Below are 22,770 nucleotides of genomic sequence, written 5' to 3'. Positions count from 1 at the left end.
TTTACATTTCCTTTAGATTTCGTATTGCCCGTTGAAAAGAGCCAATAGATCAAGATACAAATATAACACTTTACACAGTGGAAGGAGCATTTGTCATATCAGAGGCTTCTTTATTACACGCTTCAATAATTATGAAAACATAGCTGAATTAAAACATTTGACTTCATACTTTTAATGGAAAGAGGAGATGGCTTGACCCCGACATGATTTGAACACGCAACCTTCTGATCTGGAGTCAGACACGCTACCATTGCGCCACGAGGTCTTCGAAGTCAAGTTGTTGCTTCCTTTGGACTAATCCACCACATAAAGCTGCCTAATTTTCCCCAATAACCTCAAGAGGTAAGGATTTCTGAATTTCTTGCCAACTTTTGGTGCCTTAAGCTTTTCCCATCCTTTGATAACTCAGCCGGTAGATCAGATGACTTTAGATGAGTTGTTGTCCTTTGTACGGCCCCTTGAAGCATTCACCACAAAAAGCAGCCTAATTTTTCCCAATAACCTCAAAAGTTAAGGATTTCTGAATTTCTTGGACAGTTTTGGTGCCTTGCACATTTCCCATCCTTCGATAGCTCAGCTGGTAGAGCGAAGGACTGTAGATGAGTTGTTGGGTATCCTTAGGTCGCTGGTTCGATTCCGGCTCGAAGGAGTGTGATTTTAAACTCAACACAAATATTTTTACATTTCCTTTAGATTTCGTATTGCCCGTTGAAAAAAGCCAATAGATCAAGATACAAATATAACACTTTACACAGTGGAAGGAGCATTTGTCATATCAGAGGCTTCTTTTTTAGATGCTTCAATAATTATGAAAACATAGCTGAATTAAAACATTTGACTTCATACTTTTAATGGTAAGAGGAGATGGCTTGACCCCGACGTGATTTGAACACACAACCTTCTGATCTGGAGTCAGACGCGCTACCGTTGCGCCACGAGGTCTTCAAAGTCAAATTGTTGCTTCTTTTGGACTCAGTCATCACATAAAGCTGCCTAATTTTCCCCAATAACCTCAAGAGGTAAGGATTTCTGAATTTCTTGCCAACTTTTGGTGCCTTAAGCTTTTCCCATCCTTTGATAACTCAGCCGCTAGATCAGATGACTGTAGATGAGTTGTTGTCCTTTGTACGGCCCTTGAAGCATTCATCACAAAAAGCAGCCTAATTTTTCCCAATAACCTTTAAAAGTTAAGGATTTCTGAATTTCTTGGAAAGTTTTGGTGCCTTGCACATTTCCCATCCTTCGATAGCTCAGCTGGCAGAGCGGAGGACTGTAGACGAGTTGTTGGGTATCCTTAGGTCGCTGGTTCGATTCCGGCTTGAAGGAGTGTTATTTTAAACTCAGCACAAATATTTTTACATTTCCTTTAGATTTCGTATTGCCCGTTGAAAAAAGCCAATAGATCAAGATACAAATATAACACTTTACACAGTGGAAGTAGCATTTGTCATATCAGAGGCTTCTTTTTTACACGCTTCAATAATTATGAAAACATAGCTGAATTAAAACATTTGACTTCATACTTTTAATGGAAAGAGGAGATGGATTGACCCCGACATGATTTCAACACACAACCTTCTGATCTGGAGTCAGACGCGATACCGTTGCGCCACTAGGTCTTCAAAGTCAAGTTGTTGCTTCCTTTGTACTCATTCACCACATAAAGCTGCCTAATTTTCCCCAATAACCTCAAGAGGTAAGGATTTCTGAATGTCTTGCCAACTTTTGGTGCCTTAAGCTTTTCCCATCCTTTGATAACTCAGCCGGTAGATCAGATGACTGTAGATGAGTTGTTGTCCTTTGTACGGCTCTTGAAGCATTCACCATTAAAAGCAGCCTAATTTTTCCCAGTAACCTCAAAAGTTAAGGATTTCTGAATTTCTTGGAAAGTTTTGGTGCCTTGCACATTTCCCATCATTAGATAGCTCAGCTGGTAGAGTGGAGGACTCTAGATGAGTTGTTGGGTATCCTTAGGTTGCTGGTTCGATTCCGGCTCGAAGGAGTGTGATTTTAAACTCAGCACAAATATTTTTACATTTCCTTTAGATTTCGTATTGCCCGTTGAAAAGAGCCAATAGATCAAGATACAAATATAACACTTTACACAGTGGAAGGAGCATTTGTCATATCAGAGGCTTCTTTATTACACGCTTCAATAATTATGAAAACATAGCTGAATTAAAACATTTGACTTCATACTTTTAATGGAAAGAGGAGATGGCTTGACCCCGACATGATTTGAACACGCAACCTTCTGATCTGGAGTCAGACACGCTACCATTGCGCCACGAGGTCTTCGAAGTCAAGTTGTTGCTTCCTTTGGACTAATCCACCACATAAAGCTGCCTAATTTTCCCCAATAACCTCAAGAGGTAAGGATTTCTGAATTTCTTGCCAACTTTTGGTGCCTTAAGCTTTTCCCATCCTTTGATAACTCAGCCGGTAGATCAGATGACTGTAGATGAGTTGTTGTCCTTTGTACGGCCCTTGAAGCATTCACCACAAAAAGCAGCCTAATTTTCCCCAATAACCTCAAAAGTTAAGGATTTCTGAATTTCTTGGACAGTTTTGGTGCCTTGCACATTTCCCATCCTTCGATAGCTCAGCTGGTAGAGCGAAGGACTGTAGATGAGTTGTTGGGTATCCTTAGGTCGCTGGTTTGATTCCGGCTCGAAGGAGTGTGATTTTAAACTCAACACAAATATTTTTACATTTCCTTTAGATTTCGTATTGCCCGTTGAAAAAAGCCAATAGATCAAGATACAAATATAACACTTTACACAGTGGAAGGAGCATTTGTCATATCAGAGGCTTCTTTTTTAGATGCTTCAATAATTATGAAAACATAGCTGAATTAAAACATTTGACTTCATACTTTTAATGGTAAGAGGAGATGGCTTGACCCCGACGTGATTTGAACACGCAACCTTCTGATCTGGAGTCAGACGCGCTACCGTTGCGCCACGAGGTCTTCGAAGTAAAATTGTTGCTTCTTTTGGACTCATTCATCACATAAAGCTGCCTAATTTTCCCCAATAACCTCAAGAGGTAAGGATTTCTGAATTTCTTGCCAACTTTTGGTGCCTTAAGCTTTTCCCATCCTTTGATAACTCAGCCGCTAGATCAGATGACTGTAGATGAGTTGTTGTCCTTTGTACGGCCCTTGAAGCATTCATCACAAAAAGCAGCCTAATTTTTCCCAATAACCTTTAAAAGTTAAGGATTTCTGAATTTCTTGGAAAGTTTTGGTGCCTTGCACATTTCCCATCCTTCGATAGCTCAGCTGGTAGAGCGGAGGACTGTAGACGAGTTGCTGGGTATCCTTAGGTTGCTGGTTCGATTCCGGCTCGAAGGAGTGTTATTTTAAACTCAGCACAAATATTTTTACATTTCCTTTAGATTTCGTATTGCCCGTTGAAAAGAGCCAATAGATCAAGATACAAATATAACACTTTACACAGTGGAAGGAGCATTTGTCATATCAGAGGCTTCTTTATTACACGCTTCAATAATTATGAAAACACAGCTGAATTAAAACATTTGACTTCATACTTTTAATGGAAAGAGGAGATGGCTTGACCCCAACATGATTTGAACACGCAACCTTCTGATCTGGAGTCAGACACGCTACCATTGCGCCACGAGGTCTTCAACGTCAAGTTGTTGCTTCCTTTGTACTCATTCACCACATAAAGCTGCCTAATTTTCCCCAATAACCTTAAGAGGTAAGGATTTCTGAATGTCTTGCCAACTTTTGGTGCCTTAAGCTTTTCCCATCCTTTGATAACTCAGCCGGTAGATCAGATGACTGTAGATGAGTTGTTGTCCTTTGTACGGCTCTTGAAGCATTCACCATTAAAAGCAGCCTAATTTTTCCCAGTAACCTCAAAAGTTAAGGATTTCTGAATTTCTTGGAAAGTTTTGGTGCCTTGCACATTTCCCATCATTAGATAGCTCAGCTGGTAGAGTGGAGGACTCTAGATGAGTTGTTGGGTATCCTTAGGTTGCTGGTTCGATTCCGGCTCGAAGGAGTGTGATTTTAAACTCAGCACAAATATTTTTACATTTCCTTTAGATTTCGTATTGCCCGTTGAAAAGAGCCAATAGATCAAGATACAAATATAACACTTTACACAGTGGAAGGAGCATTTGTCATATCAGAGGCTTCTTTATTACACGCTTCAATAATTATGAAAACATAGCTGAATTAAAACATTTGACTTCATACTTTTAATGGAAAGAGGAGATGGCTTGACCCCGACATGATTTGAACACGCAACCTTCTGATCTGGAGTCAGACACGCTACCATTGCGCCACGAGGTCTTCGAAGTCAAGTTGTTGCTTCCTTTGGACTAATCCACCACATAAAGCTGCCTAATTTTCCCCAATAACCTCAAGAGGTAAGGATTTCTGAATTTCTTGCCAACTTTTGGTGCCTTAAGCTTTTCCCATCCTTTGATAACTCAGCCGGTAGATCAGATGACTGTAGATGAGTTGTTGTCCTTTGTACGGCCCTTGAAGCATTCACCACAAAAAGCAGCCTAATTTTCCCCAATAACCTCAAAAGTTAAGGATTTCTGAATTTCTTGGACAGTTTTGGTGCCTTGCACATTTCCCATCCTTCGATAGCTCAGCTGGTAGAGCGAAGGACTGTAGATGAGTTGTTGGGTATCCTTAGGTCGCTGGTTTGATTCCGGCTCGAAGGAGTGTGATTTTAAACTCAACACAAATATTTTTACATTTCCTTTAGATTTCGTATTGCCCGTTGAAAAAAGCCAATAGATCAAGATACAAATATAACACTTTACACAGTGGAAGGAGCATTTGTCATATCAGAGGCTTCTTTTTTAGATGCTTCAATAATTATGAAAACATAGCTGAATTAAAACATTTGACTTCATACTTTTAATGGTAAGAGGAGATGGCTTGACCCCGACGTGATTTGAACACGCAACCTTCTGATCTGGAGTCAGACGCGCTACCGTTGCGCCACGAGGTCTTCGAAGTCAAGTTGTTGCTTCTTTTGGACTCATTCATCACATAAAGCTGCCTAATTTTCCCCAATAACCTCAAGAGGTAAGGATTTCTGAATTTCTTGCCAACTTTTGGTGCCTTAAGCTTTTCCCATCCTTTGATAACTCAGCCGCTAGATCAGATGACTGTAGATGAGTTGTTGTCCTTTGTACGGCCCTTGAAGCATTCATCACAAAAAGCAGCCTAATTTTTCCCAATAACCTTTAAAAGTTAAGGATTTCTGAATTTCTTGGAAAGTTTTGGTGCCTTGCACATTTCCCATCCTTCGATAGCTCAGCTGGTAGAGCGGAGGACTGTAGACGAGTTGTTGGGTATCCTTAGGTCGCTGGTTCGATTCCGGCTCGAAGGAGTGTTATTTTAAACTCAGCACAAATATTTTTACATTTCCTTTAGATTTCGTATTGCCCGTTGAAAAGAGCCAATAGATCAAGATACAAATATAACACTTTACACAGTGGAAGGAGCATTTGTCATATCAGAGGCTTCTTTATTACACGCTTCAATAATTATGAAAACATAGCTGAATTAAAACATTTGACTTCATACTTTTAATGGAAAGAGGAGATGGCTTGACCCCGACATGATTTGAACACGCAACCTTCTGACCTGGAGTCAGACACGCTACCATTGCGCCACGAGGTCTTCGAAGTCAAGTTGTTGCTTCCTTTGGACTAATCCACCACATAAAGCTGCCTAATTTTCCCCAATAACCTCAAGAGGTAAGGATTTCTGAATTTCTTGCCAACTTTTGGTGCCTTAAGCTTTTCCCATCCTTTGATAACTCAGCCGGTAGATCAGATGACTGTAGATGAGTTGTTGTCCTTTGTACGGCTCTTGAAGCATTCACCATTAAAAGCAGCCTAATTTTTCCCAGTAACCTCAAAAGTTAAGGATTTCTGAATTTCTTGGAAAGTTTTGGTGCCTTGCACATTTCCCATCATTAGATAGCTCAGCTGGTAGAGTGGAGGACTCTAGATGAGTTGTTGGGTATCCTTAGGTCGCTGGTTCGATTCCGGCTCGAAGGAGTGTGATTTTAAACTCAGCACAAATATTTTTACATTTCCTTTAGATTTCGTATTGCCCGTTGAAAAGAGCCAATAGATCAAGATACAAATATAACACTTTACACAGTGGAAGGAGCATTTGTCATATCAGAGGCTTCTTTATTACACGCTTCAATAATTATTAAAACATAGGGTAATTAAAACATTTGACTTCATACTTCTAATGGTAAGAGGAGATGGCTTGACCCCGACGTGATTTGAACACGCAACCTTCTCATCTGGAGTCAGACGCGCTACCGTTGCGCCACGAGGTTTTCGAAGTCAAATTGTTGCTTCTTTTGGACTCATTCATCACATAAAGCTGCCTAATTTTCCCCAATAACCTCAAGAGGTAAGGATTTCTGAATTTCTTGCCAACTTTTGGTGCCTTAAGCTTTTCCCATCCTTTGATAACTCAGCCGGTAGATCAGATGACTGTAGATGAGTTGTTGTCCTTTGTACGGCCCTTGAAGCATTCATCACAAAAAGCAGCCTAATTTTTCCCAATAACCTTTAAAAGTTAAGGATTTCTGAATTTCTTGGAAAGTTTTGGTGCCTTGCACATTTCCCATCCTTCGATAGCTCAGCTGGTAGAGCGAAGGACTGTAGATGAGTTGTTGGGTATCCTTAGGTCGCTGGTTTGATTCCGGCTCGAAGGAGTGTGATTTTAAACTCAACACAAATATTTTTACATTTCCTTTAGATTTCGTATTGCCCGTTGAAAAAAGCCAATAGATCAAGATACAAATATAACACTTTACACAGTGGAAGGAGCATTTGTCATATCAGAGGCTTCTTTTTTAGATGCTTCAATAATTATGAAAACATAGCTGAATTAAAACATTTGACTTCATACTTTTAATGGTAAGAGGAGATGGCTTGACCCCGACGTGATTTGAACACGCAACCTTCTGATCTGGAGTCAGACGCGCTACCGTTGCGCCACGAGGTCTTCGAAGTAAAATTGTTGCTTCTTTTGGACTCATTCATCACATAAAGCTGCCTAATTTTCCCCAATAACCTCAAGATGTAAGGATTTCTGAATTTCTTGCCAACTTTTGGTGCCTTAAGCTTTTCCCATCCTTTGATAACTCAGCCGCTAGATCAGATGACTGTAGATGAGTTGTTGTCCTTTGTACGGCCCTTGAAGCATTCATCACAAAAAGCAGCCTAATTTTTCCCAATAACCTTTAAAAGTTAAGGATTTCTGAATTTCTTGGAAAGTTTTGGTGCCTTGCACATTTCCCATCCTTCGATAGCTCAGCTGGTAGAGCGGAGGACTGTAGACGAGTTGTTGGGTATCCTTAGGTCGCTGGTTCGATTCCGGCTCGAAGGAGTGTTATTTTAAACTCAGCACAAATATTTTTACATTTCCTTTAGATTTCGTATTGCCCGTTGAAAAAAGCCAATAGATCAAGATACAAATATAACACTTTACACAGTGGAAGTAGCATTTGTCATATCAGAGGCTTCTTTTTTACACGCTTCAATAATTATGAAAACATAGCTGAATTAAAACATTTGACTTCATACTTTTAATGGAAAGAGGAGATGGCTTGACCCCGACATGATTTGAACACGCAACCTTCTGATCTGGAGTCAGACGCGCTACCATTGCGCCACGAGGTCTTCGAAGTCAAGTTGTTGCTTCCTTTGGACTAATCCACCACATAAAGCTGCCTAATTTTCCCCAATAACCTCAAGAGGTAAGGATTTCTGAATTTCTTGCCAACTTTTGGTGCCTTAAGCTTTTCCCATCCTTTGATAACTCAGCCGGTAGATCAGATGACTGTAGATGAGTTGTTGTCCTTTGTACGGCCCTTGAAGCATTCACCACAAAAAGCAGCCTAATTTTTCCCAATAACCTCAAAAGTTAAGGATTTCTGAATTTCTTGGACAGTTTTGGTGCCTTGCACATTTCCCATCCTTCGATAGCTCAGCTGGTAGAGCGAAGGACTGTAGATGAGTTGTTGGGTATCCTTAGGTCGCTGGTTCGATTCCGGCTCGAAGGAGTGTGATTTTAAACTCAACACAAATATTTTTACATTTCCTTTAGATTTCGTATTGCCCGTTGAAAAAAGCCAATAGATCAAGATACAAATATAACACTTTACACAGTGGAAGGAGCATTTGTCATATCAGAGGCTTCTTTTTTAGATGCTTCAATAATTATGAAAACATAGCTGAATTAAAACATTTGACTTCATACTTTTAATGGTAAGAGGAGATGGCTTGACCCCGAAGTGATTTGAACACGCAACCTTCTGATCTGGAGTCAGACGCGCTACCGTTGCGCCACGAGGTCTTCGAAGTCAAATTGTTGCTTCTTTTCGACTCATTCATCACATAAAGCTGCCTAATTTTCCCCAATAACCTCAAGAGGTAAGGATTTCTGAATTTCTTGCCAACTTTTGGTGCCTTAAGCTTTTCCCATCCTTTGATAACTCAGCCGCTAGATCAGATGACTGTAGATGAGTTGTTGTCCTTTGTACGGCCCTTGAAGCATTCATCACAAAAAGCAGCCTAATTTTTCCCAATAACCTTTAAAAGTTAAGGATTTCTGAATTTCTTGGAAAGTTTTGGTGCCTTGCACATTTCCCATCCTTCGATAGCTCAGCTGGTAGAGCGGAGGACTGTAGACGAGTTGTTGGGTATCCTTAGGTTGCTGGTTCGATTCCGGCTCGAAGGAGTGTTATTTTAAACTCAGCACAAATATTTTTACATTTCCTTTAGATTTCGTATTGCCCGTTGAAAAGAGCCAATAGATCAAGATACAAATATAACACTTTACACAGTGGAAGGAGCATTTGTCATATCAGAGGCTTCTTTATTACACGCTTCAATAATTATGAAAACACAGCTGAATTAAAACATTTGACTTCATACTTTTAATGGAAAGAGGAGATGGCTTGACCCCAACATGATTTGAACATGCAACCTTCTGATCTGGAGTCAGACACGCTACCATTGCGCCACGAGGTCTTCAACGTCAAGTTGTTGCTTCCTTTGTACTCATTCACCACATAAAGCTGCCTAATTTTCCCCAATAACCTCAAGAGGTAAGGATTTCTGAATGTCTTGCCAACTTTTGGTGCCTTAAGCTTTTCCCATCCTTTGATAACTCAGCCGGTAGATCAGATGACTGTAGATGAGTTGTTGTCCTTTGTACGGCTCTTGAAGCATTCACCATTAAAAGCAGCCTAATTTTTCCCAGTAACCTCAAAAGTTAAGGATTTCTGAATTTCTTGGAAAGTTTTGGTGCCTTGCACATTTCCCATCATTAGATAGCTCAGCTGGTAGAGTGGAGGACTCTAGATGAGTTGTTGGGTATCCTTAGGTTGCTGGTTCGATTCCGGCTCGAAGGAGTGTGATTTTAAACTCAGCACAAATATTTTTACATTTCCTTTAGATTTCGTATTGCCCGTTGAAAAGAGCCAATAGATCAAGATACAAATATAACACTTTACACAGTGGAAGGAGCATTTGTCATATCAGAGGCTTCTTTATTACACGCTTCAATAATTATGAAAACATAGCTGAATTAAAACATTTGACTTCATACTTTTAATGGAAAGAGGAGATGGCTTGACCCCGACATGATTTGAACACGCAACCTTCTGATCTGGAGTCAGACACGCTACCATTGCGCCACGAGGTCTTCGAAGTCAAGTTGTTGCTTCCTTTGGACTAATCCACCACATAAAGCTGCCTAATTTTCCCCAATAACCTCAAGAGGTAAGGATTTCTGAATTTCTTGCCAACTTTTGGTGCCTTAAGCTTTTCCCATCCTTTGATAACTCAGCCGGTAGATCAGATGACTGTAGATGAGTTGTTGTCCTTTGTACGGCCCTTGAAGCATTCACCACAAAAAGCAGCCTAATTTTCCCCAATAACCTCAAAAGTTAAGGATTTCTGAATTTCTTGGACAGTTTTGGTGCCTTGCACATTTCCCATCCTTCGATAGCTCAGCTGGTAGAGCGAAGGACTGTAGATGAGTTGTTGGGTATCCTTAGGTCGCTGGTTTGATTCCGGCTCGAAGGAGTGTGATTTTAAACTCAACACAAATATTTTTACATTTCCTTTAGATTTCGTATTGCCCGTTGAAAAAAGCCAATAGATCAAGATACAAATATAACACTTTACACAGTGGAAGGAGCATTTGTCATATCAGAGGCTTCTTTTTTAGATGCTTCAATAATTATGAAAACATAGCTGAATTAAAACATTTGACTTCATACTTTTAATGGTAAGAGGAGATGGCTTGACCCCGACGTGATTTGAACACGCAACCTTCTGATCTGGAGTCAGACGCGCTACCGTTGCGCCACGAGGTCTTCGAAGTCAAGTTGTTGCTTCTTTTGGACTCATTCATCACATAAAGCTGCCTAATTTTCCCCAATAACCTCAAGAGGTAAGGATTTCTGAATTTCTTGCCAACTTTTGGTGCCTTAAGCTTTTCCCATCCTTTGATAACTCAGCCGCTAGATCAGATGACTGTAGATGAGTTGTTGTCCTTTGTACGGCCCTTGAAGCATTCATCACAAAAAGCAGCCTAATTTTTCCCAATAACCTTTAAAAGTTAAGGATTTCTGAATTTCTTGGAAAGTTTTGGTGCCTTGCACATTTCCCATCCTTCGATAGCTCAGCTGGTAGAGCGGAGGACTGTAGACGAGTTGTTGGGTATCCTTAGGTCGCTGGTTCGATTCCGGCTCGAAGGAGTGTTATTTTAAACTCAGCACAAATATTTTTACATTTCCTTTAGATTTCGTATTGCCCGTTGAAAAGAGCCAATAGATCAAGATACAAATATAACACTTTACACAGTGGAAGGAGCATTTGTCATATCAGAGGCTTCTTTATTACACGCTTCAATAATTATGAAAACATAGCTGAATTAAAACATTTGACTTCATACTTTTAATGGAAAGAGGAGATGGCTTGACCCCGACATGATTTGAACACGCAACCTTCTGACCTGGAGTCAGACACGCTACCATTGCGCCACGAGGTCTTCGAAGTCAAGTTGTTGCTTCCTTTGGACTAATCCACCACATAAAGCTGCCTAATTTTCCCCAATAACCTCAAGAGGTAAGGATTTCTGAATTTCTTGCCAACTTTTGGTGCCTTAAGCTTTTCCCATCCTTTGATAACTCAGCCGGTAGATCAGATGACTGTAGATGAGTTGTTGTCCTTTGTACGGCTCTTGAAGCATTCACCATTAAAAGCAGCCTAATTTTTCCCAGTAACCTCAAAAGTTAAGGATTTCTGAATTTCTTGGAAAGTTTTGGTGCCTTGCACATTTCCCATCATTAGATAGCTCAGCTGGTAGAGTGGAGGACTCTAGATGAGTTGTTGGGTATCCTTAGGTCGCTGGTTCGATTCCGGCTCGAAGGAGTGTGATTTTAAACTCAGCACAAATATTTTTACATTTCCTTTAGATTTCGTATTGCCCGTTGAAAAGAGCCAATAGATCAAGATACAAATATAACACTTTACACAGTGGAAGGAGCATTTGTCATATCAGAGGCTTCTTTATTACACGCTTCAATAATTATTAAAACATAGGGTAATTAAAACATTTGACTTCATACTTCTAATGGTAAGAGGAGATGGCTTGACCCCGACGTGATTTGAACACGCAACCTTCTCATCTGGAGTCAGACGCGCTACCGTTGCGCCACGAGGTTTTCGAAGTCAAATTGTTGCTTCTTTTGGACTCATTCATCACATAAAGCTGCCTAATTTTCCCCAATAACCTCAAGAGGTAAGGATTTCTGAATTTCTTGCCAACTTTTGGTGCCTTAAGCTTTTCCCATCCTTTGATAACTCAGCCGGTAGATCAGATGACTGTAGATGAGTTGTTGTCCTTTGTACGGCCCTTGAAGCATTCATCACAAAAAGCAGCCTAATTTTTCCCAATAACCTTTAAAAGTTAAGGATTTCTGAATTTCTTGGAAAGTTTTGGTGCCTTGCACATTTCCCATCCTTCGATAGCTCAGCTGGTAGAGCGAAGGACTGTAGATGAGTTGTTGGGTATCCTTAGGTCGCTGGTTTGATTCCGGCTCGAAGGAGTGTGATTTTAAACTCAACACAAATATTTTTACATTTCCTTTAGATTTCGTATTGCCCGTTGAAAAAAGCCAATAGATCAAGATACAAATATAACACTTTACACAGTGGAAGGAGCATTTGTCATATCAGAGGCTTCTTTTTTAGATGCTTCAATAATTATGAAAACATAGCTGAATTAAAACATTTGACTTCATACTTTTAATGGTAAGAGGAGATGGCTTGACCCCGACGTGATTTGAACACGCAACCTTCTGATCTGGAGTCAGACGCGCTACCGTTGCGCCACGAGGTCTTCGAAGTAAAATTGTTGCTTCTTTTGGACTCATTCATCACATAAAGCTGCCTAATTTTCCCCAATAACCTCAAGATGTAAGGATTTCTGAATTTCTTGCCAACTTTTGGTGCCTTAAGCTTTTCCCATCCTTTGATAACTCAGCCGCTAGATCAGATGACTGTAGATGAGTTGTTGTCCTTTGTACGGCCCTTGAAGCATTCATCACAAAAAGCAGCCTAATTTTTCCCAATAACCTTTAAAAGTTAAGGATTTCTGAATTTCTTGGAAAGTTTTGGTGCCTTGCACATTTCCCATCCTTCGATAGCTCAGCTGGTAGAGCGGAGGACTGTAGACGAGTTGTTGGGTATCCTTAGGTCGCTGGTTCGATTCCGGCTCGAAGGAGTGTTATTTTAAACTCAGCACAAATATTTTTACATTTCCTTTAGATTTCGTATTGCCCGTTGAAAAAAGCCAATAGATCAAGATACAAATATAACACTTTACACAGTGGAAGTAGCATTTGTCATATCAGAGGCTTCTTTTTTACACGCTTCAATAATTATGAAAACATAGCTGAATTAAAACATTTGACTTCATACTTTTAATGGAAAGAGGAGATGGCTTGACCCCGACATGATTTGAACACGCAACCTTCTGATCTGGAGTCAGACGCGCTACCATTGCGCCACGAGGTCTTCGAAGTCAAGTTGTTGCTTCCTTTGGACTAATCCACCACATAAAGCTGCCTAATTTTCCCCAATAACCTCAAGAGGTAAGGATTTCTGAATTTCTTGCCAACTTTTGGTGCCTTAAGCTTTTCCCATCCTTTGATAACTCAGCCGGTAGATCAGATGACTGTAGATGAGTTGTTGTCCTTTGTACGGCCCTTGAAGCATTCACCACAAAAAGCAGCCTAATTTTTCCCAATAACCTCAAAAGTTAAGGATTTCTGAATTTCTTGGACAGTTTTGGTGCCTTGCACATTTCCCATCCTTCGATAGCTCAGCTGGTAGAGCGAAGGACTGTAGATGAGTTGTTGGGTATCCTTAGGTCGCTGGTTCGATTCCGGCTCGAAGGAGTGTGATTTTAAACTCAACACAAATATTTTTACATTTCCTTTAGATTTCGTATTGCCCGTTGAAAACAGCCAATAGATCAAGATACAAATATAACACTTTACACAGTGGAAGGAGCATTTGTCATATCAGAGGCTTCTTTTTTAGATGCTTCAATAATTATGAAAACATAGCTGAATTAAAACATTTGACTTCATACTTTTAATGGTAAGAGGAGATGGCTTGACCCCGAAGTGATTTGAACACGCAACCTTCTGATCTGGAGTCAGACGCGCTACCGTTGCGCCACGAGGTCTTCGAAGTCAAATTGTTGCTTCTTTTGGACTCATTCATCACATAAAGCTGCCTAATTTTCCCCAATAACCTCAAGAGGTAAGGATTTCTGAATTTCTTGCCAACTTTTGGTGCCTTAAGCTTTTCCCATCCTTTGATAACTCAGCCGCTAGATCAGATGACTGTAGATGAGTTGTTGTCCTTTGTACGGCCCTTGAAGCATTCATCACAAAAAGCAGCCTAATTTTTCCCAATAACCTTTAAAAGTTAAGGATTTCTGAATTTCTTGGAAAGTTTTGGTGCCTTGCACATTTCCCATCCTTCGATAGCTCAGCTGGTAGAGCGGAGGACTGTAGACGAGTTGTTGGGTATCCTTAGGTTGCTGGTTCGATTCCGGCTCGAAGGAGTGTTATTTTAAACTCAGCACAAATATTTTTACATTTCCTTTAGATTTCGTATTGCCCGTTGAAAAGAGCCAATAGATCAAGATACAAATATAACACTTTACACAGTGGAAGGAGCATTTGTCATATCAGAGGCTTCTTTATTACACGCTTCAATAATTATGAAAACACAGCTGAATTAAAACATTTGACTTCATACTTTTAATGGAAAGAGGAGATGGCTTGACCCCAACATGATTTGAACACGCAACCTTCTGATCTGGAGTCAGACACGCTACCATTGCGCCACGAGGTCTTCAACGTCAAGTTGTTGCTTCCTTTGTACTCATTCACCACATAAAGCTGCCTAATTTTCCCCAATAACCTCAAGAGGTAAGGATTTCTGAATGTCTTGCCAACTTTTGGTGCCTTAAGCTTTTCCCATCCTTTGATAACTCAGCCGGTAGATCAGATGACTGTAGATGAGTTGTTGTCCTTTGTACGGCTCTTGAAGCATTCACCATTAAAAGCAGCCTAATTTTTCCCAGTAACCTCAAAAGTTAAGGATTTCTGAATTTCTTGGAAAGTTTTGGTGCCTTGCACATTTCCCATCATTAGATAGCTCAGCTGGTAGAGAGGAGGACTCTAGATGAGTTGTTGGGTATCCTTAGGTTGCTGGTTCGATTCCGGCTCGAAGGAGTGTGATTTTAAACTCAGCACAAATATTTTTACATTTCCTTTAGATTTCGTATTGCCCGTTGAAAAGAGCCAATAGATCAAGATACAAATATAACACTTTACACAGTGGAAGGAGCATTTGTCATATCAGAGGCTTCTTTATTACACGCTTCAATAATTATGAAAACATAGCTGAATTAAAACATTTGACTTCATACTTTTAATGGAAAGAGGAGATGGCTTGACCCCGACATGATTTGAACACGCAACCTTCTGATCTGGAGTCAGACACGCTACCATTGCGCCACGAGGTCTTCGAAGTCAAGTTGTTGCTTCCTTTGGACTAATCCACCACATAAAGCTGCCTAATTTTCCCCAATAACCTCAAGAGGTAAGGATTTCTGAATTTCTTGCCAACTTTTGGTGCCTTAAGCTTTTCCCATCCTTTGATAACTCAGCCGGTAGATCAGATGACTGTAGATGAGTTGTTGTCCTTTGTACGGCCCTTGAAGCATTCACCACAAAAAGCAGCCTAATTTTCCCCAATAACCTCAAAAGTTAAGGATTTCTGAATTTCTTGGACAGTTTTGGTGCCTTGCACATTTCCCATCCTTCGATAGCTCAGCTGGTAGAGCGAAGGACTGTAGATGAGTTGTTGGGTATCCTTAGGTCGCTGGTTTGATTCCGGCTCGAAGGAGTGTGATTTTAAACTCAACACAAATATTTTTACATTTCCTTTAGATTTCGTATTGCCCGTTGAAAAAAGCCAATAGATCAAGATACAAATATAACACTTTACACAGTGGAAGGAGCATTTGTCATATCAGAGGCTTCTTTTTTAGATGCTTCAATAATTATGAAAACATAGCTGAATTAAAACATTTGACTTCATACTTTTAATGGTAAGAGGAGATGGCTTGACCCCGACGTGATTTGAACACGCAACCTTCTGATCTGGAGTCAGACGCGCTACCGTTGCGCCACGAGGTCTTCGAAGTCAAGTTGTTGCTTCTTTTGGACTCATTCATCACATAAAGCTGCCTAATTTTCCCCAATAACCTCAAGAGGTAAGGATTTCTGAATTTCTTGCCAACTTTTGGTGCCTTAAGCTTTTCCCATCCTTTGATAACTCAGCCGCTAGATCAGATGACTGTAGATGAGTTGTTGTCCTTTGTACGGCCCTTGAAGCATTCATCACAAAAAGCAGCCTAATTTTTCCCAATAACCTTTAAAAGTTAAGGATTTCTGAATTTCTTGGAAAGTTTTGGTGCCTTGCACATTTCCCATCCTTCGATAGCTCAGCTGGTAGAGCGGAGGACTGTAGACGAGTTGTTGGGTATCCTTAGGTCGCTGGTTCGATTCCGGCTCGAAGGAGTGTTATTTTAAACTCAGCACAAATATTTTTACATTTCCTTTAGATTTCGTATTGCCCGTTGAAAAGAGCCAATAGATCAAGATACAAATATAACACTTTACACAGTGGAAGGAGCATTTGTCATATCAGAGGCTTCTTTATTACACGCTTCAATAATTATGAAAACATAGCTGAATTAAAACATTTGACTTCATACTTTTAATGGAAAGAGGAGATGGCTTGACCCCGACATGATTTGAACACGCAACCTTCTGACCTGGAGTCAGACACGCTACCATTGCGCCACGAGGTCTTCGAAGTCAAGTTGTTGCTTCCTTTGGACTAATCCACCACATAAAGCTGCCTAATTTTCCCCAATAACCTCAAGAGGTAAGGATTTCTGAATTTCTTGCCAACTTTTGGTGCCTTAAGCTTTTCCCATCCTTTGATAACTCAGCCGGTAGATCAGATGACTGTAGATGAGTTGTTGTCCTTTGTACGGCTCTTGAAGCATTCACCATTAAAAGCAGCCTAATTTTTCCCAGTAACCTCAAAAGTTAAGGATTTCTGAATTTCTTGGAAAGTTTTGGTGCCTTGCACATTTCCCATCATTAGATAGCTCAGCTGGTAGAGTGGAGGACTCTAGATGAGTTGTTGGGTATCCTTAGGTCGCTGGTTCGATTCCGGCTCGAAGGAGTGTGATTTTAAACTCAGCACAAATATTTTTACATTTCCTTTAGATTTCGTATTGCCCGTTGAAAAGAGCCAATAGATCAAGATACAAATATAACACTTTACACAGTGGAAGGAGCATTTGTCATATCAGAGGCTTCTTTATTACACGCTTCAATAATTATTAAAACATAGGGTAATTAAAACATTTGACTTCATACTTCTAATGGTAAGAGGAGATGGCTTGACCCCGACGTGATTTGAACACGCAACCTTCTCATCTGGAGTCAGACGCGCTACCGTTGCGCCACGAGGTTTTCGAAGTCAAATTGTTGCTTCTTTTGGACTCATTCATCACATAAAGCTGCCTAATTTTCCCCAATAACCTCAAGAGGTAAGGATTTCTGAATTTCTTGCCAACTTTTGGTGCCTTAAGCTTTTCCCATCCTTTGATAACTCAGCCGGTAGATCAGATGACTGTAGATGAGTTGTTGTCCTTTGTACGGCCCTTGAAGCATTCATCACAAAAAGCAGCCTAATTTTTCCCAATAACCTTTAAAAGTTAAGGATTTCTGAATTTCTTGGAAAGTTTTGGTGCCTTGCACATTTCCCATCCTTCGATAGCTCAGCTGGTAGAGCGAAGGACTGTAGATGAGTTGTTGGGTATCCTTAGGTCGCTGGTTTGATTCCGGCTCGAAGGAGTGTGATTTTAAACTCAACACAAATATTTTTACATTTCCTTTAGATTTCGTATTGCCCGTTGAAAAAAGCCAATAGATCAAGATACAAATATAACACTTTACACAGTGGAAGGAGCATTTGTCATATCAGAGGCTTCTTTTTTAGATGCTTCAATAATTATGAAAACATAGCTGAATTAAAACATTTGACTTCATACTTTTAATGGTAAGAGGAGATGGCTTGACCCCGACGTGATTTGAACACGCAACCTTCTGATCTGGAGTCAGACGCGCTACCGTTGCGCCACGAGGTCTTCGAAGTAAAATTGTTGCTTCTTTTGGACTCATTCATCACATAAAGCTGCCTAATTTTCCCCAATAACCTCAAGATGTAAGGATTTCTGAATTTCTTGCCAACTTTTGGTGCCTTAAGCTTTTCCCATCCTTTGATAACTCAGCCGCTAGATCAGATGACTGTAGATGAGTTGTTGTCCTTTGTACGGCCCTTGAAGCATTCATCACAAAAAGCAGCCTAATTTTTCCCAATAACCTTTAAAAGTTAAGGATTTCTGAATTTCTTGGAAAGTTTTGGTGCCTTGCACATTTCCCATCCTTCGATAGCTCAGCTGGTAGAGCGGAGGACTGTAGACGAGTTGTTGGGTATCCTTAGGTCGCTGGTTCGATTCCGGCTCGAAGGAGTGTTATTTTAAACTCAGCACAAATATTTTTACATTTCCTTTAGATTTCGTATTGCCCGTTGAAAAAAGCCAATAGATCAAGATACAAATATAACACTTTACACAGTGGAAGTAGCATTTGTCATATCAGAGGCTTCTTTTTTACACGCTTCAATAATTATGAAAACATAGCTGAATTAAAACATTTGACTTCATACTTTTAATGGAAAGAGGAGATGGCTTGACCCCGACATGATTTGAACACGCAACCTTCTGATCTGGAGTCAGACGCGCTACCATTGCGCCACGAGGTCTTCGAAGTCAAGTTGTTGCTTCCTTTGGACTAATCCACCACATAAAGCTGCCTAATTTTCCCCAATAACCTCAAGAGGTAAGGATTTCTGAATTTCTTGCCAACTTTTGGTGCCTTAAGCTTTTCCCATCCTTTGATAACTCAGCCGGTAGATCAGATGACTGTAGATGAGTTGTTGTCCTTTGTACGGCCCTTGAAGCATTCACCACAAAAAGCAGCCTAATTTTTCCCAATAACCTCAAAAGTTAAGGATTTCTGAATTTCTTGGACAGTTTTGGTGCCTTGCACATTTCCCATCCTTCGATAGCTCAGCTGGTAGAGCGAAGGACTGTAGATGAGTTGTTGGGTATCCTTAGGTCGCTGGTTCGATTCCGGCTCGAAGGAGTGTGATTTTAAACTCAACACAAATATTTTTACATTTCCTTTAGATTTCGTATTGCCCGTTGAAAAAAGCCAATAGATCAAGATACAAATATAACACTTTACACAGTGGAAGGAGCATTTGTCATATCAGAGGCTTCTTTTTTAGATGCTTCAATAATTATGAAAACATAGCTGAATTAAAACATTTGACTTCATACTTTTAATGGTAAGAGGAGATGGCTTGACCCCGAAGTGATTTGAACACGCAACCTTCTGATCTGGAGTCAGACGCGCTACCGTTGCGCCACGAGGTCTTCGAAGTCAAATTGTTGCTTCTTTTGGACTCATTCATCACATAAAGCTGCCTAATTTTCCCCAATAACCTCAAGAGGTAAGGATTTCTGAATTTCTTGCCAACTTTTGGTGCCTTAAGCTTTTCCCATCCTTTGATAACTCAGCCGCTAGATCAGATGACTGTAGATGAGTTGTTGTCCTTTGTACGGCCCTTGAAGCATTCATCACAAAAAGCAGCCTAATTTTTCCCAATAACCTTTAAAAGTTAAGGATTTCTGAATTTCTTGGAAAGTTTTGGTGCCTTGCACATTTCCCATCCTTCGATAGCTCAGCTGGTAGAGCGGAGGACTGTAGACGAGTTGTTGGGTATCCTTAGGTCGCTGGTTCGATTCCGGCTCGAAGGAGTGTTATTTTAAACTCAGCACAAATATTTTTACATTTCCTTTAGATTTCGTATTGCCCGTTGAAAAGAGCCAATAGATCAAGATACAAATATAACACTTTACACAGTGGAAGGAGCATTTGTCATATCAGAGGCTTCTTTATTACACGCTTCAATAATTATGAAAACATAGCTGAATTAAAACATTTGACTTCATACTTTTAATGGAAAGAGGAGATGGCTTGACCCCGACATGATTTGAACACGCAACCTTCTGACCTGGAGTCAGACACGCTACCATTGCGCCACGAGGTCTTCGAAGTCAAGTTGTTGCTTCCTTTGGACTAATCCACCACATAAAGCTGCCTAATTTTCCCCAATAACCTCAAGAGGTAAGGATTTCTGAATTTCTTGCCAACTTTTGGTGCCTTAAGCTTTTCCCATCCTTTGATAACTCAGCCGGTAGATCAGATGACTGTAGATGAGTTGTTGTCCTTTGTACGGCTCTTGAAGCATTCACCATTAAAAGCAGCCTAATTTTTCCCAGTAACCTCAAAAGTTAAGGATTTCTGAATTTCTTGGAAAGTTTTGGTGCCTTGCACATTTCCCATCATTAGATAGCTCAGCTGGTAGAGTGGAGGACTCTAGATGAGTTGTTGGGTATCCTTAGGTCGCTGGTTCGATTCCGGCTCGAAGGAGTGTGATTTTAAACTCAGCACAAATATTTTTACATTTCCTTTAGATTTCGTATTGCCCGTTGAAAAGAGCCAATAGATCAAGATACAAATATAACACTTTACACAGTGGAAGGAGCATTTGTCATATCAGAGGCTTCTTTATTACACGCTTCAATAATTATTAAAACATAGGGTAATTAAAACATTTGACTTCATACTTCTAATGGTAAGAGGAGATGGCTTGACCCCGACGTGATTTGAACACGCAACCTTCTCATCTGGAGTCAGACGCGCTACCGTTGCGCCACGAGGTTTTCGAAGTCAAATTGTTGCTTCTTTTGGACTCATTCATCACATAAAGCTGCCTAATTTTCCCCAATAACCTCAAGAGGTAAGGATTTCTGAATTTCTTGCCAACTTTTGGTGCCTTAAGCTTTTCCCATCCTTTGATAACTCAGCCGGTAGATCAGATGACTGTAGATGAGTTGTTGTCCTTTGTACGGCCCTTGAAGCATTCATCACAAAAAGCAGCCTAATTTTTCCCAATAACCTTTAAAAGTTAAGGATTTCTGAATTTCTTGGAAAGTTTTGGTGCCTTGCACATTTCCCATCCTTCGATAGCTCAGCTGGTAGAGCGAAGGACTGTAGATGAGTTGTTGGGTATCCTTAGGTCGCTGGTTTGATTCCGGCTCGAAGGAGTGTGATTTTAAACTCAACACAAATATTTTTACATTTCCTTTAGATTTCGTATTGCCCGTTGAAAAAAGCCAATAGATCAAGATACAAATATAACACTTTACACAGTGGAAGGAGCATTTGTCATATCAGAGGCTTCTTTTTTAGATGCTTCAATAATTATGAAAACATAGCTGAATTAAAACATTTGACTTCATACTTTTAATGGTAAGAGGAGATGGCTTGACCCCGACGTGATTTGAACACGCAACCTTCTGATCTGGAGTCAGACGCGCTACCGTTGCGCCACGAGGTCTTCGAAGTAAAATTGTTGCTTCTTTTGGACTCATTCATCACATAAAGCTGCCTAATTTTCCCCAATAACCTCAAGATGTAAGGATTTCTGAATTTCTTGCCAACTTTTGGTGCCTTAAGCTTTTCCCATCCTTTGATAACTCAGCCGCTAGATCAGATGACTGTAGATGAGTTGTTGTCCTTTGTACGGCCCTTGAAGCATTCATCACAAAAAGCAGCCTAATTTTTCCCAATAACCTTTAAAAGTTAAGGATTTCTGAATTTCTTGGAAAGTTTTGGTGCCTTGCACATTTCTCATCCTTCGATAGCTCAGCTGGTAGAGCGGAGGACTGTAGACGAGTTGTTGGGTATCCTTAGGTCGCTGGTTCGATTCCGGCTCGAAGGAGTGTTATTTTAAACTCAGCACAAATATTTTTACATTTCCTTTAGATTTCGTATTGCCCGTTGAAAAAAGCCAATAGATCAAGATACAAATATAACACTTTACACAGTGGAAGTAGCATTTGTCATATCAGAGGCTTCTTTTTTACACGCTTCAATAATTATGAAAACATAGCTGAATTAAAACATTTGACTTCATAATTTTAATGGAAAGAGGAGATGGCTTGACCCCGACATGATTTGAACACGCAACCTTCTGATCTGGAGTCAGACGCGCTACCATTGCGCCACGAGGTCTTCGAAGTCAAGTTGTTGCTTCCTTTGGACTAATCCACCACATAAAGCTGCCTAATTTTCCCCAATAACCTCAAGAGGTAAGGATTTCTGAATTTCTTGCCAACTTTTGGTGCCTTAAGCTTTTCCCATCCTTTGATAACTCAGCCGGTAGATCAGATGACTGTAGATGAGTTGTTGTCCTTTGTACGGCCCTTGAAGCATTCACCACAAAAAGCAGCCTAATTTTTCCCAATAACCTCAAAAGTTAAGGATTTCTGAATTTCTTGGACAGTTTTGGTGCCTTGCACATTTCCCATCCTTCGATAGCTCAGCTGGTAGAGCGAAGGACTGTAGATGAGTTGTTGGGTATCCTTAGGTCGCTGGTTCGATTCCGGCTCGAAGGAGTGTGATTTTAAACTCAACACAAATATTTTTACATTTCCTTTAGATTTCGTATTGCCCGTTGAAAAAAGCCAATAGATCAAGATACAAATATAACACTTTACACAGTGGAAGGAGCATTTGTCATATCAGAGGCTTCTTTTTTAGATGCTTCAATAATTATGAAAACATAGCTGAATTAAAACATTTGACTTCATACTTTTAATGGTAAGAGGAGATGGCTTGACCCCGAAGTGATTTGAACACGCAACCTTCTGATCTGGAGTCAGACGCGCTACCGTTGCGCCACGAGGTCTTCGAAGTCAAATTGTTGCTTCTTTTGGACTCATTCATCACATAAAGCTGCCTAATTTTCCCCAATAACCTCAAGAGGTAAGGATTTCTGAATTTCTTGCCAACTTTTGGTGCCTTAAGCTTTTCCCATCCTTTGATAACTCAGCCGCTAGATCAGATGACTGTAGATGAGTTGTTGTCC

General features: G+C 40.3%; 58 non-coding genes across 58 annotated transcripts; 25 read left to right on the top strand and 33 right to left on the bottom strand.

Annotated features, from left to right (window-relative positions):
* Positions 1-193: 193 nt before the first annotated feature.
* trnaw-cca (transfer RNA tryptophan (anticodon CCA)) lies at positions 194-265 on the bottom strand. The gene has a single exon. It is a non-coding gene; the product is annotated as a tRNA-Trp (tRNA).
* A 297-nt stretch (positions 266-562) lies between these two features.
* On the top strand, positions 563-649 carry trnay-gua (transfer RNA tyrosine (anticodon GUA)). The gene is given in 2 exon segments: positions 563-599; positions 614-649. It is a non-coding gene; the product is annotated as a tRNA-Tyr (tRNA).
* A 221-nt stretch (positions 650-870) lies between these two features.
* trnaw-cca (transfer RNA tryptophan (anticodon CCA)) lies at positions 871-942 on the bottom strand. Its single transcript has one exon. It is a non-coding gene; the product is annotated as a tRNA-Trp (tRNA).
* Positions 943-1,239: 297 nt separating this feature from the next.
* trnay-gua (transfer RNA tyrosine (anticodon GUA)) lies at positions 1,240-1,326 on the top strand. The gene is given in 2 exon segments: positions 1,240-1,276; positions 1,291-1,326. It is a non-coding gene; the product is annotated as a tRNA-Tyr (tRNA).
* Positions 1,327-2,223: 897 nt separating this feature from the next.
* Positions 2,224-2,295, bottom strand: trnaw-cca (transfer RNA tryptophan (anticodon CCA)). Its single transcript has one exon. It is a non-coding gene; the product is annotated as a tRNA-Trp (tRNA).
* A 296-nt stretch (positions 2,296-2,591) lies between these two features.
* trnay-gua (transfer RNA tyrosine (anticodon GUA)) lies at positions 2,592-2,678 on the top strand. The gene is given in 2 exon segments: positions 2,592-2,628; positions 2,643-2,678. It is a non-coding gene; the product is annotated as a tRNA-Tyr (tRNA).
* Positions 2,679-2,899: 221 nt separating this feature from the next.
* On the bottom strand, positions 2,900-2,971 carry trnaw-cca (transfer RNA tryptophan (anticodon CCA)). The gene has a single exon. It is a non-coding gene; the product is annotated as a tRNA-Trp (tRNA).
* A 297-nt stretch (positions 2,972-3,268) lies between these two features.
* Positions 3,269-3,355, top strand: trnay-gua (transfer RNA tyrosine (anticodon GUA)). The gene is given in 2 exon segments: positions 3,269-3,305; positions 3,320-3,355. It is a non-coding gene; the product is annotated as a tRNA-Tyr (tRNA).
* Positions 3,356-3,576: 221 nt separating this feature from the next.
* Positions 3,577-3,648, bottom strand: trnaw-cca (transfer RNA tryptophan (anticodon CCA)). The gene has a single exon. It is a non-coding gene; the product is annotated as a tRNA-Trp (tRNA).
* A 604-nt stretch (positions 3,649-4,252) lies between these two features.
* trnaw-cca (transfer RNA tryptophan (anticodon CCA)) lies at positions 4,253-4,324 on the bottom strand. The gene has a single exon. It is a non-coding gene; the product is annotated as a tRNA-Trp (tRNA).
* Positions 4,325-4,620: 296 nt separating this feature from the next.
* On the top strand, positions 4,621-4,707 carry trnay-gua (transfer RNA tyrosine (anticodon GUA)). The gene is given in 2 exon segments: positions 4,621-4,657; positions 4,672-4,707. It is a non-coding gene; the product is annotated as a tRNA-Tyr (tRNA).
* Positions 4,708-4,928: 221 nt separating this feature from the next.
* On the bottom strand, positions 4,929-5,000 carry trnaw-cca (transfer RNA tryptophan (anticodon CCA)). Its single transcript has one exon. It is a non-coding gene; the product is annotated as a tRNA-Trp (tRNA).
* A 297-nt stretch (positions 5,001-5,297) lies between these two features.
* trnay-gua (transfer RNA tyrosine (anticodon GUA)) lies at positions 5,298-5,384 on the top strand. Its single transcript is given in 2 exon segments — positions 5,298-5,334; positions 5,349-5,384. It is a non-coding gene; the product is annotated as a tRNA-Tyr (tRNA).
* A 221-nt stretch (positions 5,385-5,605) lies between these two features.
* trnaw-cca (transfer RNA tryptophan (anticodon CCA)) lies at positions 5,606-5,677 on the bottom strand. Its single transcript has one exon. It is a non-coding gene; the product is annotated as a tRNA-Trp (tRNA).
* A 604-nt stretch (positions 5,678-6,281) lies between these two features.
* Positions 6,282-6,353, bottom strand: trnaw-cca (transfer RNA tryptophan (anticodon CCA)). The gene has a single exon. It is a non-coding gene; the product is annotated as a tRNA-Trp (tRNA).
* Positions 6,354-6,650: 297 nt separating this feature from the next.
* On the top strand, positions 6,651-6,737 carry trnay-gua (transfer RNA tyrosine (anticodon GUA)). The gene is given in 2 exon segments: positions 6,651-6,687; positions 6,702-6,737. It is a non-coding gene; the product is annotated as a tRNA-Tyr (tRNA).
* Positions 6,738-6,958: 221 nt separating this feature from the next.
* On the bottom strand, positions 6,959-7,030 carry trnaw-cca (transfer RNA tryptophan (anticodon CCA)). Its single transcript has one exon. It is a non-coding gene; the product is annotated as a tRNA-Trp (tRNA).
* A 297-nt stretch (positions 7,031-7,327) lies between these two features.
* On the top strand, positions 7,328-7,414 carry trnay-gua (transfer RNA tyrosine (anticodon GUA)). The gene is given in 2 exon segments: positions 7,328-7,364; positions 7,379-7,414. It is a non-coding gene; the product is annotated as a tRNA-Tyr (tRNA).
* A 221-nt stretch (positions 7,415-7,635) lies between these two features.
* On the bottom strand, positions 7,636-7,707 carry trnaw-cca (transfer RNA tryptophan (anticodon CCA)). Its single transcript has one exon. It is a non-coding gene; the product is annotated as a tRNA-Trp (tRNA).
* Positions 7,708-8,003: 296 nt separating this feature from the next.
* Positions 8,004-8,090, top strand: trnay-gua (transfer RNA tyrosine (anticodon GUA)). Its single transcript is given in 2 exon segments — positions 8,004-8,040; positions 8,055-8,090. It is a non-coding gene; the product is annotated as a tRNA-Tyr (tRNA).
* A 221-nt stretch (positions 8,091-8,311) lies between these two features.
* On the bottom strand, positions 8,312-8,383 carry trnaw-cca (transfer RNA tryptophan (anticodon CCA)). The gene has a single exon. It is a non-coding gene; the product is annotated as a tRNA-Trp (tRNA).
* Positions 8,384-8,680: 297 nt separating this feature from the next.
* trnay-gua (transfer RNA tyrosine (anticodon GUA)) lies at positions 8,681-8,767 on the top strand. Its single transcript is given in 2 exon segments — positions 8,681-8,717; positions 8,732-8,767. It is a non-coding gene; the product is annotated as a tRNA-Tyr (tRNA).
* Positions 8,768-8,988: 221 nt separating this feature from the next.
* On the bottom strand, positions 8,989-9,060 carry trnaw-cca (transfer RNA tryptophan (anticodon CCA)). Its single transcript has one exon. It is a non-coding gene; the product is annotated as a tRNA-Trp (tRNA).
* Positions 9,061-9,664: 604 nt separating this feature from the next.
* trnaw-cca (transfer RNA tryptophan (anticodon CCA)) lies at positions 9,665-9,736 on the bottom strand. Its single transcript has one exon. It is a non-coding gene; the product is annotated as a tRNA-Trp (tRNA).
* A 296-nt stretch (positions 9,737-10,032) lies between these two features.
* On the top strand, positions 10,033-10,119 carry trnay-gua (transfer RNA tyrosine (anticodon GUA)). The gene is given in 2 exon segments: positions 10,033-10,069; positions 10,084-10,119. It is a non-coding gene; the product is annotated as a tRNA-Tyr (tRNA).
* A 221-nt stretch (positions 10,120-10,340) lies between these two features.
* trnaw-cca (transfer RNA tryptophan (anticodon CCA)) lies at positions 10,341-10,412 on the bottom strand. Its single transcript has one exon. It is a non-coding gene; the product is annotated as a tRNA-Trp (tRNA).
* A 297-nt stretch (positions 10,413-10,709) lies between these two features.
* On the top strand, positions 10,710-10,796 carry trnay-gua (transfer RNA tyrosine (anticodon GUA)). Its single transcript is given in 2 exon segments — positions 10,710-10,746; positions 10,761-10,796. It is a non-coding gene; the product is annotated as a tRNA-Tyr (tRNA).
* A 221-nt stretch (positions 10,797-11,017) lies between these two features.
* Positions 11,018-11,089, bottom strand: trnaw-cca (transfer RNA tryptophan (anticodon CCA)). The gene has a single exon. It is a non-coding gene; the product is annotated as a tRNA-Trp (tRNA).
* Positions 11,090-11,693: 604 nt separating this feature from the next.
* trnaw-cca (transfer RNA tryptophan (anticodon CCA)) lies at positions 11,694-11,765 on the bottom strand. Its single transcript has one exon. It is a non-coding gene; the product is annotated as a tRNA-Trp (tRNA).
* A 297-nt stretch (positions 11,766-12,062) lies between these two features.
* On the top strand, positions 12,063-12,149 carry trnay-gua (transfer RNA tyrosine (anticodon GUA)). Its single transcript is given in 2 exon segments — positions 12,063-12,099; positions 12,114-12,149. It is a non-coding gene; the product is annotated as a tRNA-Tyr (tRNA).
* Positions 12,150-12,370: 221 nt separating this feature from the next.
* On the bottom strand, positions 12,371-12,442 carry trnaw-cca (transfer RNA tryptophan (anticodon CCA)). The gene has a single exon. It is a non-coding gene; the product is annotated as a tRNA-Trp (tRNA).
* Positions 12,443-12,739: 297 nt separating this feature from the next.
* On the top strand, positions 12,740-12,826 carry trnay-gua (transfer RNA tyrosine (anticodon GUA)). The gene is given in 2 exon segments: positions 12,740-12,776; positions 12,791-12,826. It is a non-coding gene; the product is annotated as a tRNA-Tyr (tRNA).
* A 221-nt stretch (positions 12,827-13,047) lies between these two features.
* trnaw-cca (transfer RNA tryptophan (anticodon CCA)) lies at positions 13,048-13,119 on the bottom strand. The gene has a single exon. It is a non-coding gene; the product is annotated as a tRNA-Trp (tRNA).
* Positions 13,120-13,415: 296 nt separating this feature from the next.
* On the top strand, positions 13,416-13,502 carry trnay-gua (transfer RNA tyrosine (anticodon GUA)). The gene is given in 2 exon segments: positions 13,416-13,452; positions 13,467-13,502. It is a non-coding gene; the product is annotated as a tRNA-Tyr (tRNA).
* Positions 13,503-13,723: 221 nt separating this feature from the next.
* On the bottom strand, positions 13,724-13,795 carry trnaw-cca (transfer RNA tryptophan (anticodon CCA)). Its single transcript has one exon. It is a non-coding gene; the product is annotated as a tRNA-Trp (tRNA).
* A 297-nt stretch (positions 13,796-14,092) lies between these two features.
* Positions 14,093-14,179, top strand: trnay-gua (transfer RNA tyrosine (anticodon GUA)). The gene is given in 2 exon segments: positions 14,093-14,129; positions 14,144-14,179. It is a non-coding gene; the product is annotated as a tRNA-Tyr (tRNA).
* A 221-nt stretch (positions 14,180-14,400) lies between these two features.
* Positions 14,401-14,472, bottom strand: trnaw-cca (transfer RNA tryptophan (anticodon CCA)). Its single transcript has one exon. It is a non-coding gene; the product is annotated as a tRNA-Trp (tRNA).
* A 604-nt stretch (positions 14,473-15,076) lies between these two features.
* trnaw-cca (transfer RNA tryptophan (anticodon CCA)) lies at positions 15,077-15,148 on the bottom strand. The gene has a single exon. It is a non-coding gene; the product is annotated as a tRNA-Trp (tRNA).
* A 296-nt stretch (positions 15,149-15,444) lies between these two features.
* On the top strand, positions 15,445-15,531 carry trnay-gua (transfer RNA tyrosine (anticodon GUA)). Its single transcript is given in 2 exon segments — positions 15,445-15,481; positions 15,496-15,531. It is a non-coding gene; the product is annotated as a tRNA-Tyr (tRNA).
* Positions 15,532-15,752: 221 nt separating this feature from the next.
* On the bottom strand, positions 15,753-15,824 carry trnaw-cca (transfer RNA tryptophan (anticodon CCA)). Its single transcript has one exon. It is a non-coding gene; the product is annotated as a tRNA-Trp (tRNA).
* A 297-nt stretch (positions 15,825-16,121) lies between these two features.
* Positions 16,122-16,208, top strand: trnay-gua (transfer RNA tyrosine (anticodon GUA)). Its single transcript is given in 2 exon segments — positions 16,122-16,158; positions 16,173-16,208. It is a non-coding gene; the product is annotated as a tRNA-Tyr (tRNA).
* A 221-nt stretch (positions 16,209-16,429) lies between these two features.
* Positions 16,430-16,501, bottom strand: trnaw-cca (transfer RNA tryptophan (anticodon CCA)). The gene has a single exon. It is a non-coding gene; the product is annotated as a tRNA-Trp (tRNA).
* Positions 16,502-17,105: 604 nt separating this feature from the next.
* On the bottom strand, positions 17,106-17,177 carry trnaw-cca (transfer RNA tryptophan (anticodon CCA)). The gene has a single exon. It is a non-coding gene; the product is annotated as a tRNA-Trp (tRNA).
* A 297-nt stretch (positions 17,178-17,474) lies between these two features.
* On the top strand, positions 17,475-17,561 carry trnay-gua (transfer RNA tyrosine (anticodon GUA)). Its single transcript is given in 2 exon segments — positions 17,475-17,511; positions 17,526-17,561. It is a non-coding gene; the product is annotated as a tRNA-Tyr (tRNA).
* Positions 17,562-17,782: 221 nt separating this feature from the next.
* trnaw-cca (transfer RNA tryptophan (anticodon CCA)) lies at positions 17,783-17,854 on the bottom strand. The gene has a single exon. It is a non-coding gene; the product is annotated as a tRNA-Trp (tRNA).
* Positions 17,855-18,151: 297 nt separating this feature from the next.
* Positions 18,152-18,238, top strand: trnay-gua (transfer RNA tyrosine (anticodon GUA)). The gene is given in 2 exon segments: positions 18,152-18,188; positions 18,203-18,238. It is a non-coding gene; the product is annotated as a tRNA-Tyr (tRNA).
* A 221-nt stretch (positions 18,239-18,459) lies between these two features.
* Positions 18,460-18,531, bottom strand: trnaw-cca (transfer RNA tryptophan (anticodon CCA)). The gene has a single exon. It is a non-coding gene; the product is annotated as a tRNA-Trp (tRNA).
* A 296-nt stretch (positions 18,532-18,827) lies between these two features.
* trnay-gua (transfer RNA tyrosine (anticodon GUA)) lies at positions 18,828-18,914 on the top strand. The gene is given in 2 exon segments: positions 18,828-18,864; positions 18,879-18,914. It is a non-coding gene; the product is annotated as a tRNA-Tyr (tRNA).
* Positions 18,915-19,135: 221 nt separating this feature from the next.
* Positions 19,136-19,207, bottom strand: trnaw-cca (transfer RNA tryptophan (anticodon CCA)). Its single transcript has one exon. It is a non-coding gene; the product is annotated as a tRNA-Trp (tRNA).
* A 297-nt stretch (positions 19,208-19,504) lies between these two features.
* On the top strand, positions 19,505-19,591 carry trnay-gua (transfer RNA tyrosine (anticodon GUA)). The gene is given in 2 exon segments: positions 19,505-19,541; positions 19,556-19,591. It is a non-coding gene; the product is annotated as a tRNA-Tyr (tRNA).
* Positions 19,592-19,812: 221 nt separating this feature from the next.
* On the bottom strand, positions 19,813-19,884 carry trnaw-cca (transfer RNA tryptophan (anticodon CCA)). Its single transcript has one exon. It is a non-coding gene; the product is annotated as a tRNA-Trp (tRNA).
* Positions 19,885-20,488: 604 nt separating this feature from the next.
* Positions 20,489-20,560, bottom strand: trnaw-cca (transfer RNA tryptophan (anticodon CCA)). Its single transcript has one exon. It is a non-coding gene; the product is annotated as a tRNA-Trp (tRNA).
* A 297-nt stretch (positions 20,561-20,857) lies between these two features.
* On the top strand, positions 20,858-20,944 carry trnay-gua (transfer RNA tyrosine (anticodon GUA)). Its single transcript is given in 2 exon segments — positions 20,858-20,894; positions 20,909-20,944. It is a non-coding gene; the product is annotated as a tRNA-Tyr (tRNA).
* Positions 20,945-21,165: 221 nt separating this feature from the next.
* trnaw-cca (transfer RNA tryptophan (anticodon CCA)) lies at positions 21,166-21,237 on the bottom strand. Its single transcript has one exon. It is a non-coding gene; the product is annotated as a tRNA-Trp (tRNA).
* A 297-nt stretch (positions 21,238-21,534) lies between these two features.
* On the top strand, positions 21,535-21,621 carry trnay-gua (transfer RNA tyrosine (anticodon GUA)). The gene is given in 2 exon segments: positions 21,535-21,571; positions 21,586-21,621. It is a non-coding gene; the product is annotated as a tRNA-Tyr (tRNA).
* A 221-nt stretch (positions 21,622-21,842) lies between these two features.
* On the bottom strand, positions 21,843-21,914 carry trnaw-cca (transfer RNA tryptophan (anticodon CCA)). The gene has a single exon. It is a non-coding gene; the product is annotated as a tRNA-Trp (tRNA).
* A 296-nt stretch (positions 21,915-22,210) lies between these two features.
* Positions 22,211-22,297, top strand: trnay-gua (transfer RNA tyrosine (anticodon GUA)). The gene is given in 2 exon segments: positions 22,211-22,247; positions 22,262-22,297. It is a non-coding gene; the product is annotated as a tRNA-Tyr (tRNA).
* A 221-nt stretch (positions 22,298-22,518) lies between these two features.
* Positions 22,519-22,590, bottom strand: trnaw-cca (transfer RNA tryptophan (anticodon CCA)). Its single transcript has one exon. It is a non-coding gene; the product is annotated as a tRNA-Trp (tRNA).
* Between the last annotated feature and the right edge of the window lie 180 nt (positions 22,591-22,770).

The sequence above is a fragment of the Carassius carassius genome, chromosome 23 (assembly GCF_963082965.1).
Source record: "Carassius carassius chromosome 23, fCarCar2.1, whole genome shotgun sequence".
In the NCBI taxonomy this organism is placed as follows: domain Eukaryota; kingdom Metazoa; phylum Chordata; class Actinopteri; order Cypriniformes; family Cyprinidae; genus Carassius; species Carassius carassius.
This window is presented reverse-complemented; position numbering and strand designations above follow the sequence as displayed.